Genomic DNA, 15,364 nt, shown 5'->3' on the forward strand with positions numbered 1-15,364 from the left:
GCTCCCCCTAAAGCGTTGTCGTGCCCTCACCTGGACCCTAAACCGTCCCCGTCCCCTAACCCTAACCCTAGCCCGAACCCTAACCCTAACCCTTCCCAGAAGCCTGACCCTCACCCGTCCCCAATCCTAACCCGTACGCTGACACTCACCCGCGCCCTCACATGTACGCTCCCCCTAAAGCGTTGTCGTGCCCTCACCTGGGCCCTAAACCGTCCCCGTCCCCTAACCCTAACCCTAGCCCGAACCCTAACCCTAACCCTTCCCCGAAGCCTGACCCTCACCCGTCACCTAATCCTAACCCGTACGCTGACAGTCACCTGCGCCCTCACACGTACGCTCCCCCTAAAGCGTTGTCGTGCCCTCACCTGGACCCTAAACCGTCCCCGTCCCCTAACCCTAACCCTAGCCCGAACCCTAACCCTAAATCTTCCCCGAAGCCTGACCCTCACCCGTCCCCTAATCCTAACCCGTATGCTGACACTCACCCGCGCCCTCACACGTACGCTCCCCCTAAAGCGTTGTCGTGCCCTCACCTGGACCCTAAACCGTCCCCGTCCCCAACCCTAACCCTAGCCCGAACCCTTACCCTAACCCTTCCCAGAAGCCTGACCCTCACCCGTCCCCTAATCCTAACCCGTACGCTGACACTCACCCGCGCCCTCACACGTACGCTCCCCCTAAAGCTTTGTCGTGCCCTCACCTGGGCCCTAAACCGTCCCCGTCCCCTAACCCTAGCCCGAACCCTAACCCTAACCCTTCCCCGAAGCCTGACCCTCACCCGTCCCCTAATCCTAACCCGTACGCTGACACTCACCCGCGCCCTCACACGTACGCTCCCCCTAAAGCGTTGTCTTGCCCTCACCTGGACCCTAAACCGTCCCCGTCCCCTAACCCTAACCCTAGCCCGAACCCTAACCCTAACACTTCCCCGAAGCCTGACCCTCACCCGTCCCCTAATCCTAACCCGTACGCTGACACTCACCCGCGCCCTCACACGTACGCTCCCCCTAAAGCGTTGTCGTGCCCTCACCTGGACCCTAAACCGTCCCCGTCCCCTAACCCTAACCCTAGCCCGAACCCTAACCCTAACCCTTCCCCGAAGCCTGACCCTCACCCGTCCCCAATCCTAACCCGTACGCTGACACTCACCCGCGCCCTCACACGTACGCTCCCCCTAAAGCGTTGTCGTGCCCTCACCTGGACCCTAAACCGTCCCCGTCACCTAACCCTAACCCTAGCCCGAACCCTAACCCTAACCCTTCCCCGAAGCCTGACCCTCACCCGTCCCCAATCCTAACCCGTACGCTGACACTCACCCGCGCCCTCACACGTACGCTCCCCCTAAAGCGTTGTCGTGCCCTCACCTGGACCCTAAACCGTCCCCGTCCCCTAACCCTAACCCTAGCCCGAACCCTAACCCTAACCCTTCCCCGAAGCCTGACCCTCACCCGTCCCCTAATCCTAACCCGTACGCTGACACTCACCCGCGCCCTCACACGTACGCTCCCCCTAAAGCGTTGTCGTGCCCTCACCTTGACCCTAAACCGTCCCCGTCCCCTAACCCTAACCCTAGCCCGAACCCCAACCCTAACCCTTCCCCGAAGCCTGACCCTCACCCGGCCCCTAATCCTAACCCGGACGCTGACACTCACCCGCGCCCTCACACGTACGCTCCCCCTAAAGCGTTGTCGTGCCCTCACCTTGACCCTAAACCGTCCCCGTCCCCTAACCCTATCCCTAGCCCGAACCCTAACCCTAACCCTTCCCCGAAGCCTGACCCTCACCCGTCCCCTAATCCTAACCCGTACGCTGACACTCACCCGCGCCCTCACACGTACGCTCCCCCTAAAGCGTTGTCGTGCCCTCACCTGGACCCTAAACCGTCCCCGTCCCCTAACCCTAACCCTAGCCCGAACCCTAACCCTAACCCTTCCCCGAAGCCTGACCCTCACCCGTCCCCTAATCCTAACCCGTACGCTGACACTCACCCGCGCCCTCACACGTACGCTCCCCGTAAAGCGTTGTCGTGCCCTCACCTGGGCCCTAAACCGTCCCCGTCCCCTAACCCTAACCCTAGCCCGAACCCTAACCCTAACCCTTCCCCGAAGCCTGACCCTCACCCGTCACCTAATCCTAACCCGTACGCTGACACTCACCCGCGCCCTCACACGTACGCTCCCCCTAAAGCGTTGTCTTGCCCTCACCTGGACCCTAAACCGTCCCCGTCCCCTAACCCTAACCCTAGCCCGAACCCTAACCCTAACCCTTCCCCGAAGCCTGACCCTCACCCGTCCCCTAATCCTAACCCGTACGCTGACACTCACCCGCGCCCTCACACGTACGCTCCCCCTAAAGCGTTGTCGTGCCCTCACCTGGGCCCTAAACCGTCCCCGTCCCCTAACCCTAACCCTAGCCCGAACCCTAACCCTAACCCTTCCCCGAAGCCTGACCCTCACCCGTTCCCTAATCCTAACCCGTACGCTGACACTCACGCGCGCCCTCACACGTACGCTCCCCCTAAAGCGTTGTCGTGCCCTCACCTGGACCCTAAACCGTCCCCGTCCCCTAACCCTAACCCTAGCCCGAACCCTAACCCTAACCCTTCCCCGAAGCCTGACCCTCACCCGTCCCCAATCCTAACCCGTACGCTGACACTCACCCGCGCCCTCACACGTACGCTCCCCCTAAAGCGTTGTCGTGCCCTCACCTGGACCCTAAACCGTCCCCGTCCCCAACCCTAACCCTAGCCCGAACCCTTACCCTAACCCTTCCCAGAAGCCTGACCCTCACCCGTCCCCTAATCCTAACCCGTACGCTGACACTCACCCGCGCCCTCACACGTACGCTCCCCCTAAAGCGTTGTCGTGCCCTCACCTGGGCCCTAAACCGTCCCCGTCCCCTAACCCTAACCCTAGCCCAAATCCTAACCCTAACCCTTCCCCGAAGCCTGACCCTCACCCGTCACCTAATCGTAACCCGTACGCTGACAGTCACCCGCGCCCTCACACGTACGCTCCCCGTAAAGCGTTGTCGTGCCCTCACCTGGACCCTAAACCGTCCCCGTCCCCTAACCCTAACCCTAGCCCGAACCCTAACCCTAACCCTTCCCCGAAGCCTGACCCTCACCCGTCCCCTAATCCTAACCCGTACGCTGACACTCACCCGCGCCCTCACACGTACGCTCCCCCTAAAGCGTTGTCGTGCCCTCACCTGGACCCTAAACCGTCCCCGTCCCCTAACCCTAGCCCGAACCCTAACCCTAACCCTTCCCCGAAGCCTGACCCTCACCCGTCCCCTAATCCTAACCCGTACGCTGACACTCACCCGCGCCCTCACACGTACGCTCCCCCTAAAGCGTTGTCGTGCCCTCACCTGGGCCCTAAACCGTCCCCGTCCCCTAACCCTAACCCTAGCCCAAACCCTAACCCTAACCCTTCCCCGAAGCCTGACCTTCACCCGTCACCTAATCCTAACCCGTACGCTGACAGTCACCCGCGCCCTCACACGTACGCTCCCCGTAAAGCGTTGTCGTGCCCTCACCTGGACCCTAAACCGTCCCCGTCCCCTAACCCTAACCCTAGCCCGAACCCTAACCCTAACCCTTCCCCGAAGCCTGACCCTCACCCGTCCCCTAATCCTAACCCGTACGCTGACACTCACCCGCGCCCTCACACGTACGCTCCCCCTAAAGCGTTGTCGTGCCCTCACCTGGACCCTAAACCGTCCCCGTCCCCTAACCCTAACCCTAGCCCGAGCCCTAACCCTAACCCTTCCCCGAAGCCTGACCCTCACCCGTCCCCTAATCCTAACCCGTACGCTGACACTCACCCGCGCCCTCACACGTACGCTCCCCCTAAAGCGTTGTCGTGCCCTCACCTGGGCCCTAAACCGTCCCCGTCCCCTAACCCTAGCCCGAACCCTAACCCTAACCCTTCCCCGAAGCCTGACCCTCACCCGTCCCCTAATCCTAACCCGTACGCTGACAGTCACCCGCGCCCTCACACGTACGCTCCCCCTAAAGCGTTGTCGTGCCCTCACCTGGACCCTAAACCGTCCCCGTCCCCTAACCCTAACCCTAGCCCGAACCCTAACCCTAACCCTTCCCCGAAGCCTGACCCTCACCCGTCCCCTAATCCTAACCCGTACGCTGACACTCACCCGCGCCCTCACACGTACGCTCCCCCTAAAGCGTTGTCTTGCCCTCACCTGGACCCTAAACCGTCCCCGTCCCCTAACCCTAACCCTAGCCCGAACCCTAACCCTAACCCTTCCCCGAAGCCTGACCCTCACCCGTCCCCTAATCCTAACCCGTACGCTGACACTAACCCGCGCCCTCACATGTACGCTCCCCCTAAAGCGTTGTCGTGCCCTCACCTGGACCCTAAACCGTCCCCGTCCCCTAACCCTAACCCTAGCCCGAACCCTAACCCTAACCCTTCCCCGAAGCCTGACCCTCACCCGTCCCCTAATCCTAACCCGTACGCTGACACTCACGCGCGCCCTCACACGTACGCTCCCCCTAAAGCGTTGTCGTGCCCTCACCTGGACCCTAAACCGTCCCCGTCCCCTAACCCTAACCCTAGCCCGAACCCTAACCCTAACCCTTCCCCGAAGCCTGACCCTCACCCGTCCCCAATCCTAACCCGTACGCTGACACTCACCCATGCCCTCACACGTACGCTCCCCCTAAAGCGTTGTCGTGCCCTCACCTGGACCCTAAACCGTCCCCGTCCCCTAACCCTAACCCTAGCCCGAACCCTAACCCTAACCCTTCCCCGAAGCCTGACCCTCACCCGTCCCCTAATCCTAACCCGTACGCTGACACTCACCCGCGCCCTCACACGTACGCTCCCCCTAAAGCGTTGTCGTGCCCTCACCTGGACCCTAAACCGTCCCCGTCCCCTAACCCTAACCCTAGCCCGAACCCTAACCCTAACCCTTCCCCGAAGCCTCACCCTCACCCGTCCCCTAATCCTAACCCGTACGCTGACACTCACCCGCGCCCTCACTCGTACGCTCCCCCTAAAGTGTTGTCGTGCCCTCACCTGGACCCTAAACCGTCCCCGTCCCCAACCCTAACCCTAGCCCGAACCCTTACCCTAACCCTTCCCAGAAGCCTGACCCTCACCCGTCCCCTAATCCTAACCCGTACGCTGACACTCACCCGCGCCCTCACACGTACGCTCCCCCTAAAGCGTTGTCGTGCCCTCACCTGGAACCTAAACCGTCCCCGTCCCCTAACCCTAACCCTAGCCCGAACCCTTACCCTAACACTTCCCAGAAGCCTGACCCTCACCCGTCACCTAATCCTAACCCGTACGCTGACACTCACCCGTGCCCTCACACGTACGCTCCCTCTAAAGCGTTGTCGTGCCCTCACCTGGACCCTAAACCGTCCCCGTCCCCTAACCCTAACCCTAGCCCGAACCCTAAGCCTAACCCTTCCCCGAAGCCTGACCCTCACCCGTCCCCTAATCCTAACCCGTACGCTGACACTCACCCGCGCCCTCACACGTACGCTCCCCCTAAAGCGTTGTCGTGCCCTCACCTGGACCCTAAACCGTCCCCGTCCCCTAACCCTAACCCTAGCCCGAACCCTTACCCTAACACTTCCCAGAAGCCTGACCCTCACCCGTCCCCTAATCCTAACCCGTACGCTGACACTCACCCGCGCCCTCACACGTACGCTCCCCCTAAAGCGTTGTCGTGCCCTCACCTGGACCCTAAACCGTCCCCGTCCCCTAACCCTAACCCTAGCCCGAACCCTAACCCTAACCCTTCCCCTAAGCCTGACCCTCACCCGTCCCCAATCCTAACCAGTACGCTGACACTCACCCGCGCCCTCACACGTACGCTCCCCCTAAAGCGTTGTCATGCCCTCACCTGGACCCTAAACCGTCCCCGTCCCCTAACCCTAACCCTAGCCCGAACCCTAACCCTAACCCTTCCCCGAAGCCTGACCCGCACCCGTCCCCTAATCCTAACCCGTACGCTGACACTCACCCGCGCCCTCACACGTACGCTCCCCCTACAGCGTTGTCGTGCCCTCACCTGGACCCTAAACCGTCCCCGTCCCCTAACCCTAACCCTAGCCCGAACCCTAAACCTATCCCTTCCCCGAAGCCTGACCCTCACCCGTCCCCTAATCCTAACCCGTACGCTGACACTCACCCACGCCCTCACACGTACGCTCCCCCTAAAGCGTTGTCGTGCCCTCACCTGGACCCTAAACCGTCCCCGTCCCCTAACCCTAACCCTAGCCCGAACCCTAACCCTAACCCTTCCCCGAAGCCTGACCCTCACCCGTCCCCTAATCCTAACCCGTACGCTGACACTCACCTGCGCCCTCACACGTACGCTCCCCCTAAAGCGTTGTCGTGCCCTCACCTGGACCCTAAACCGTCCCCGTCCCCTAACCCTAACCCTAGCCCGAACCCTAACCCTAACCCTTCCCCGAAGCCTGACCCTCACCCGTCCCCTAATCCTAACCCGTACGCTGACACTCACCCGCGCCCTCACACGTACGCTCCCCCTAAATCGTTGTCGTGCCCTCACCTGGACCCTAAACCGTCCCCGTCCCCTAACCCTAACCCTAGCCCGAACCCTAACCCTAACCCTTCCCCGAAGCCTGACCCTCACCCGTCCCCTAATCCTAACCCGTACGCTGACACTCACCTGCGCCCTCACACGTACGCTCCCTCTAAAGCGTTGTCGTGCCCTCACCTGGACCCTAAACCGTCCCCGTCCCCTAACCCTAACCCTAGCCCGAACCCTAAGCCTAACCCTTCCCCGAAGCCTGACCCTCACCCGTCCCCTAATCCTAACCCGTACGCTGACACTCACCCGCGCTTTCACACGTACGCTCCCCCTAAAGCGTTGTCGTGCCCTCACCTGGACCCTAAACCGTCCCCGTCCCCTAACCCTAACCCTAGACCGAACCCTTACCCTAACCCTTCCCAGAAGCCTGACCCTCACCCGTCCCCTAATCCTAACCCGTACGCTGACACTCACCCGTGCCCTAACACGTACGCTCCCCCTAAAGCGTTGTCGTGCCCTCACCTGGACCCTAAACCGTCCCCTTCCCCTAACCCTAACCCTAGCCCGAACCCTAACCCTAACCCTTCCCCGAAGCCTGACACTCACCCGTCCCCTAATCCTAACCCGTACGCTGACACTCACCCACGCCCTCACACGTACACTCCCCCTAAAGCGTTGTCGTGCCCTCACCTGGACCCTAAACCGTCCCCGTCCCCTAACCCTAACCCTAGCCCGAACCCTAACCCTAGCCCTTCCCCGAAGCCTGACCCTCACCCGTCCCCTAATCCTAACCCGTACGCTGACACTCACCCGCGCCCTCACACGTACGCTCCCCCTAAAGCGTTGTCGTGCCCTCACCTGGACCCTAAACCGTCCCCGTCCCCTAACCCTAACCCTAGCCCGAACCCTAACCCTAACCCTTCCCCGAAGCCTGACCCTCACCCGTCCCCTAATCCTAACCCGTACGCTGACACTCACCCGCGCCCTCACACGTACGCTCCCCCTAAAGCGTTGTCGTGCCCTCACCTGGACCCTAAACCGTCCCCGTCCTCTAACCCTAACCCTAGCCCGAACCCTAAGCCTAACCCTTCCCCGAAGCCTGACCCTCACCCGTCCCCTAATCCTAACCCGTACGCTGACACTCACCCGCGCCCTCACACGTACGCTCCCCCTAAAGCGTTGTCGTGCCCTCACCTGGACCCTAAACCGTCCCCGTCCCCAACCCTAACCCTAGCCCGAACCCTTACCCTAACCCTTCCCAGAAGCCTGACCCTCACCCGTCCCCTAATCCTAACCCGTACGCTGACACTCACCCGCGCCCTCACACGTACGCTCCCCCTAAAGCGTTGTCGTGCCCTCACCTGGACCCTAAACCGTCCCCGTCCCCTAACCCTAACCCTAGCCCGAACCCTAACCCTAACCCTTCCCCGAAGCCTGACCCACACCCGTCCCCTAATCCTAACCCGTACGCTGACACTCACCTGCGCCCTCACACGTACGCTCCCTCTAAAGCGTTGTCGTGCCCTCACCTGGACCCTAAACCGTCCCCGTCCCCTAACCCTAACCCTAGCCCGAACCCTAAGCCTAACCCTTCCCCGAAGCCTGACCCTCACCCGTCCCCTAATCCTAACCCGTACGCTGACACTCACCCGCGCCTTCACACGTACGCTCCCCCTAAAGCGTTGTCGTGCCCTCACCTGGACCCTAAACCGTCCCCGTCCCCTAACCCTAACCCTAGCCCGAACCCTTACCCTAACCCTTCCCAGAAGCCTGACCCTCACCCGTCCCCTAATCCTAACCCGTACGCTGACACTCACCCGTGCCCTAACACGTACGCTCCCCCTAAAGCGTTGTCGTGCCCTCACCTGGACCCTAAACCGTCCCCTTCCCCTAACCCTAACCCTAGCCCGAACCCTAACCCTAACCCTTCCCCGAAGCCTGACCCTCACCCGTCCCCTAATCCTAACCCGTACGCTGACACTCACCCACGCCCTCACACGTACACTCCCCCTAAAGCGTTGTCGTGCCCTCACCTGGACCCTAAACCGTCCCCGTCCCCTAACCCTAACCCTAGCCCGAACCCTAACCCTAGCCCTTCCCCGAAGCCTGACCCTCACCCGTCCCCTAATCCTAACCCGTACGCTGACACTCACCCGCGCCCTCACACGTACGCTCCCCCTAAAGCGTTGTCGTGCCCTCACCTGGACCCTAAACCGTCCCCGTCCCCTAACCCTAACCCTAGCCCGAACCCTAACCCTAACCCTTCCCCGAAGCCTGACCCTCACCCGTCCCCTAATCCTAACCCGTACGCTGACACTCACCCGCGCCCTCACACGTACGCTCCCCCTAAAGCGTTGTCGTGCCCTCACCTGGACCCTAAACCGTCCCCGTCCTCTAACCCTAACCCTAGCCCGAACCCTAAGCCTAACCCTTCCCCGAAGCCTGACCCTCACCCGTCCCCTAATCCTAACCCGTACGCTGACACTCACCCGCGCCCTCACACGTACGCTCCCCCTAAAGCGTTGTCGTGCCCTCACCTGGACCCTAAACCGTCCCCGTCCCCAACCCTAACCCTAGCCCGAACCCTTACCCTAACACTTCCCAGAAGCCTGACCCTCACCCGTCCCCTAATCCTAACCCGTACGCTGACACTCACCCGCGCCCTCACACGTACGCTCCCCCTAAAGCGTTGTCGTGCCCTCACCTGGGCCCTAAACCGTCCCCGTCCCCTAACCCTAACCCTAGCCCGAACCCTAACCCTAACCCTTCCCCGAAGCCTGACCCTCACCCGTCCCCTAATCCTAACCCGTACGCTGACACTCACCCGCGCCCTCACACGTACGCTCCCCCTAAAGCGTTGTCGTGCCCTCACCTGGACCCTAAACCGTCCCCGTCCCCAACCCTAACCCTAGCCCGAACCCTTACCCTAACACTTCCCAGAAGCCTGACCCTCACCCGTCCCCTAATCCTAACCCGTACGCTGACACTCACCCGCGCCCTCACACGTACGCTCCCCCTAAAGCGTTGTCGTGCCCTCACCTGGGCCCTAAACCGTCCCCGTCCCCTAACCCTAACCCTAGCCCAAACCCTAACCCTAACCCTTCCCCGAAGCCTGACCCTCACCCGTCACCTAATCCTAACCCGTACGCTGACACTCACCCGCGCCCTCACACGTACGCTCCCCCTAAAGCGTTGTCGTGCCCTCACCTGGACCCTAAACCGTCCCCGTCCCCTAACCCTAACCCTAGCCCGAACCCTAACCCTAACCCTTCCCCGAAGCCTGACCCTCACCCGTCCCCTAATCCTAACCCGTACGCTGACACTCACCCGCGCCCTCACACGTACGCTCCCCTAAAGCGTTGTCGTGCCCTCACCTGGACCATAAACCGTCCCCGTCCCCTAACCCTAACCCTAGCCCGAGCCCTAACCCTAACCCTTCCCCGAAGCCTGACCCTCACCTGTCCCCTAATCCTAACCCGTACGCTGACACTCACCCGCGCCCTCACACGTACGCTCCACCTAAAGAGTTGTCGTGCCCTCACCTGGGTCCTAAACCGTCCCCGTCCCCTAACCCTAGCCCGAACCCTAACCCTAACCCTTCCCCGAAGCCTGACCCTCACCCGTCCCCTAATCCTAACCCGTACGCTGACAGTCACCCGCGCCCTCACACGTACGCTCCCCCTAAAGCGTTGTCGTGCCCTCACCTGGACCCTAAACCGTCCCCGTCCCCTAACCCTAACCCTAGCCCGAACCCTAACCCTAACCCTTCCCCGAAGCCTGACCCTCACCCGTCCCCTAATCCTAACCCGTACGCTGACACTCACCCGCGCCCTCACACGTACGCTCCCCCTAAAGCGTTGTCGTGCTCTCACCTGGACCCTAAACCGTCCCCGTCCCCTAACCCTAACCCTAGCCCGAACCCTAACCCTAACCCTTCCCCGAAGCCTGGCCCTCACCCGTCCCCTAATCCTAACCCGTACGCTGACACTCACCCGCGCCCTCACACGTACGCTCCCCCTAAAGCGTTGTCGTGCCCTCACCTGGGCCCTAAACCGTCCCCGTCCCCTAACCCTAACCCTAGCCCGAACCCTAACCCTAACCCTTCCCCGAAGCCTGACCCTCACCCGTCCCCTAATCCTAACCCGTACGCTGACACTAACCCGCGCCCTCACATGTACGCTCCCCCTAAAGCGTTGTCGTGCCCTCACCTGGACCCTAAACCGTCCCCATCCCCTAACCCTAACCCTAGCCCGAACCCTAACCCTAACCCTTCCCCGAAGCCTGACCCTCACCCGTCCCCTAATCCTAACCCGTACGCTGACACTCACGCGTGCCCTCACACGTACGCTCCCCCTAAAGCGTTGTCGTTCCCTCACCTGGACCCTAAACCGTCCCCGTCCCCTAACCCTAACCCTAGCCCGAACCCTAACCCTAACCCTTCCCCGAAACCTGACCCTCACCCGTCCCCTAATCCTAACCCGTACGCTGACACTCACCCGCGCCCTCACACGTACGCTCCCACTAAAGCGTTGTCGTGCCCTCACCTGGACCCTAAACCGTCCCCGTCCCCTAACCCTAACCCTAGCCCGAACCCTAACCCTAACCCTTCCCCGAAGCCTGACCCTCACCCGTCCTCTAATCCTAACCCGTACGCTGACACTCACCCGCGCCCTCACACGTACGCTCCCCCTAAAGCGTTGTCGTGCCCTCACCTGGAGCCTAAACCGTCCCTGTCCCCTAATCCTAACCCTAGCCCGAACCCTAACCCTAACCCTTCCCCTAAGCCTGACCCTCACCCGTTCCCTAATCCTAACCCGTAGGCTGACACTCACCCGCGCCCTCACACGTACGCTCCCCCTAAAGCGTTGTCGTGCCCTCACCTGGACCCTAAACCGTCCCCGTCCCCTAACCCTAACCCTAGCCCGAACCCTAACCCTAACCCTTCCCCGAAGCCTGACCCTCACCCGTCCCCTAATCCTAACCCGTACGCTGACACTCACCCGCGCCCTCACACGTACGCTCCCCCTAAAGCGTTGTCGTGCCCTCACCTTGACCCTAAACCGTCCCCGTCCACTAACCTTAACCCTAGCCCGAACCCTAACCCTAACCCTTCCCCGAAGCCTGACCCTCACCCGTCCCCTAATCCTAACCCGTACGCTGACACTCACCTGCGCCCTCACACGTACGCTCCCCCTAAAGCGTTGTCGTGTCCTCACCTGGACCCTAAAACGTCCCCGTCCCCTAACCCTAACCCTAGCCCGAACCCTAACCCTAACCCTTCCCCGAAGCCTGACCCTCACCCGTCCCCTAATCCTAACCCGTACGCTGACACTCACCTGCGCCCTCACACGTACGCTCCCCCTAAAGCGTTGTCGTGCCCTCACCTGGACCCTAAACCGTCCCCGTCCCCTAACCCTAACCCTAGCCCGAACCCTAACCCTAACCCTTCCCCGAAGCCTGACCCTCACCCGTCCCCAATCCTAACCCGTACGCTGACACTCACCCGCGCCCTCACACGTACGCTCCCCCTAAAGCGTTGTCATGCCCTCACCTGGACCCTAAACCGTCCCCGTCCCCTAACCCTAACCCTAGCCCGAACCCTAACCCTAACCCTTCCCCGAAGCCTGACCCTCACCTGTCCCCTAATCCTAACCCGTACGCTGACACTCACCCGCGCCCTCACACGTACGCTCCCCCTAAAGCGTTGTCGTGCCCTCACCTGGACCCTAAACCGTCCCCGTCCTCTAACCCTAACCCTAGCCCGAACCCTAAGCCTAACCCTTCCCCGAAGCCTGACCCTCACCCGTCCCCTAATCCTAACCCGTACGCTGACACTCACCCGCGCCCTCACACGTACGCTCCCCCTAAAGCGTTGTCGTGCCCTCACCTGGACCCTAAACCGTCCCCGTCCCCTAACCCTAACCCTAGCCCGAACCCTTACCCTAACCCTTCCCAGAAGCCTGACCCTCACCCGTCCCCTAATCCTAACCCGTACGCTGACACTCACCCGCGCCCTCACACGTACGCTCCCCCTAAAGCGTTGTCGTGCCCTCACCTGGGCCCTAAACCGTCCCCGTCCCCTAACCCTAACCCTAGCCCGAACCCTAACCCTAACCCTTCCCCGAAGCCTGACCCTCACCCGTCCCCTAATCCTAACCCGTACGCTGACACTCACCCGCGCCCTCACACGTACGCTCCCCCTAAAGCGTTGTCGTGCCCTCACCTTGACCCTAAACCGTCCCCGTCCACTAACCTTAACCCTAGCCCGAACCCTAACCCTAACCCTTCCCCGAAGCCTGACCCTCACCCGTCCCCTAATCCTAACCCGTACGCTGACACTCACCTGCGCCCTCAGACGTACGCTCCCCCTAAAGCGTTGTCGTGCCCTCACCTGGGCCCTAAACCGTCCCCGTCCCCTAACCCTAACCCTAGCCCGAACCCTAACCCTAACCCTTCCCCGAAGCCTGACCCTCACCCGTCCCCAATCCTAACCCGTACGCTGACACTCACCCGCGCCCTCACACGTACGCTCCCCCTAAAGCGTTGTCATGCCCTCACCTGGACCCTAAACCGTCCCCGTCCCCTAACCCTAACCCTAGCCCGAACCCTAACCCTAACCCTTCCCCGAAGCCTGACCCTCACCCGTCCCCTAATCCTAACCCGTACGCTGACACTCACCCGCGCCCTCACACGTACGCTCCCCCTAAAGCGTTGTCGTGCCCTCACCTGGACCCTAAACCGTCCCCGTCCTCTAACCCTAACCCTAGCCCGAACCCTAAGCCTAACCCTTCCCCGAAGCCTGACCCTCACCCGTCCCCTAATCCTAACCCGTACGCTGACACTCACCCGCGCCCTCACACGTACGCTCCCCCTAAAGCGTTGTCGTGCCCTCACCTGGACCCTAAACCGTCCCCGTCCCCTAACCCTAACCCTAGCCCGAACCCTAACCCTAACCCTTCCCCGAAGCCTGACCCTCACCCGTCCCCTAATCCTAACCCGTACGCTGACACTCACCTGCGCCCTCACACGTACGCTCCCTCTAAAGCGTTGTCGTGCCCTCACCTGGACCCTAAACCGTCCCCGTCCCCTAACCCTAACCCTAGCCCGAACCCTAAGCCTAACCCTTCCCCGAAGCCTGACCCTCACCCGTCCCCTAATCCTAACCCGTACGCTGACACTCACCCGCGCCTTCACACGTACGCTCCCCCTAAAGCGTTGTCGTGCCCTCACCTGGACCCTAAACCGTCCCCGTCCCCTAACACTAACCCTAGCCCGAACCCTTACCCTAACCCTTCCCAGAAGCCTGACCCTCACCCGTCCCCTAATCCTAACCCGTACGCTGACACTCACCCGTGCCCTAACACGTACGCTCCCCCTAAAGCATTGTCGTGCCCTCACCTGGACCCTAAACCGTCCCCTTCCCCTAACCCTAACCCTAGCCCGAACCCTAACCCTAACCCTTCCCCGAAGCCTGACCCTCACCCGTCCCCTAATCCTAACCCGTACGCTGATACTCACCCACGCCCTCACACGTACACTCCCCCTAAAGCGTTGTCGTGCCCTCACCTGGACCCTAAACCGTCCCCGTCCCCTAACCCTAACCCTAGCCCGAACCCTAACCCTAACCCTTCCCCGAAGCCTGACCCTCACCCGTCCCCTAATCCTAACCCGTACGCTGACACTCACCTGCGCCCTCACACGTACGCTCCCCCTAAAGCGTTGTCGTGTCCTCACCTGGACCCTAAAACGTCCCCGTCCCCTAACCCTAACCCTAGCCCGAACCCTAACCCTAACCCTTCCCCGAAGCCTGACCCTCACCCGTCCCCTAATCCTAACCCGTACGCTGACACTCACCTGCGCCCTCACACGTACGCTCCCCCTAAAGCGTTGTCGTGCCCTCACCTGGACCCTAAACCGTCCCCGTCCCCTAACCCTAACCCTAGCCCGAACCCTAACCCTAACCCTTCCCCGAAGCCTGACCCTCACCCGTCCCCAATCCTAACCCGTACGCTGACACTCACCCGCGCCCTCACACGTACGCTCCCCCTAAAGCGTTGTCATGCCCTCACCTGGACCCTAAACCGTCCCCGTCCCCTAACCCTAACCCTAGCCCGAACCCTAACCCTAACCCTTCCCCGAAGCCTGACCCTCACCTGTCCCCTAATCCTAACCCGTACGCTGACACTCACCCGCGCCCTCACACGTACGCTCCCCCTAAAGCGTTGTCGTGCCCTCACCTGGACCCTAAACCGTCCCCGTCCTCTAACCCTAACCCTAGCCCGAACCCTAAGCCTAACCCTTCCCCGAAGCCTGACCCTCACCCGTCCCCTAATCCTAACCCGTACGCTGACACTCACCCGCGCCCTCACACGTACGCTCCCCCTAAAGCGTTGTCGTGCCCTCACCTGGACCCTAAACCGTCCCCGTCCCCTAACCCTAACCCTAGCCCGAACCCTTACCCTAACCCTTCCCAGAAGCCTGACCCTCACCCGTCCCCTAATCCTAACCCGTACGCTGACACTCACCCGCGCCCTCACACGTACGCTCCCCCTAAAGCGTTGTCGTGCCCTCACCTGGGCCCTAAACCGTCCCCGTCCCCTAACCCTAACCCTAGCCCGAACCCTAACCCTAACCCTTCCCCGAAGCCTGACCCTCACCCGTCCCCTAATCCTAACCCGTACGCTGACACTCACCCGCGCCCTCACACGTACGCTCCCCCTAAAGCGTTGTCGTGCCCTCACCTTGACCCTAAACCGTCCCCGTCCACTAACCTTAACCCTAGCCCGAACCCTAACCCTAACCCTTCCCCGAAGCCTGACCCTCACCC

The sequence above is a fragment of the Pseudorca crassidens genome, chromosome 18, assembly GCF_039906515.1.
Source record: "Pseudorca crassidens isolate mPseCra1 chromosome 18, mPseCra1.hap1, whole genome shotgun sequence".
Classification (NCBI taxonomy): domain Eukaryota; kingdom Metazoa; phylum Chordata; class Mammalia; order Artiodactyla; family Delphinidae; genus Pseudorca; species Pseudorca crassidens.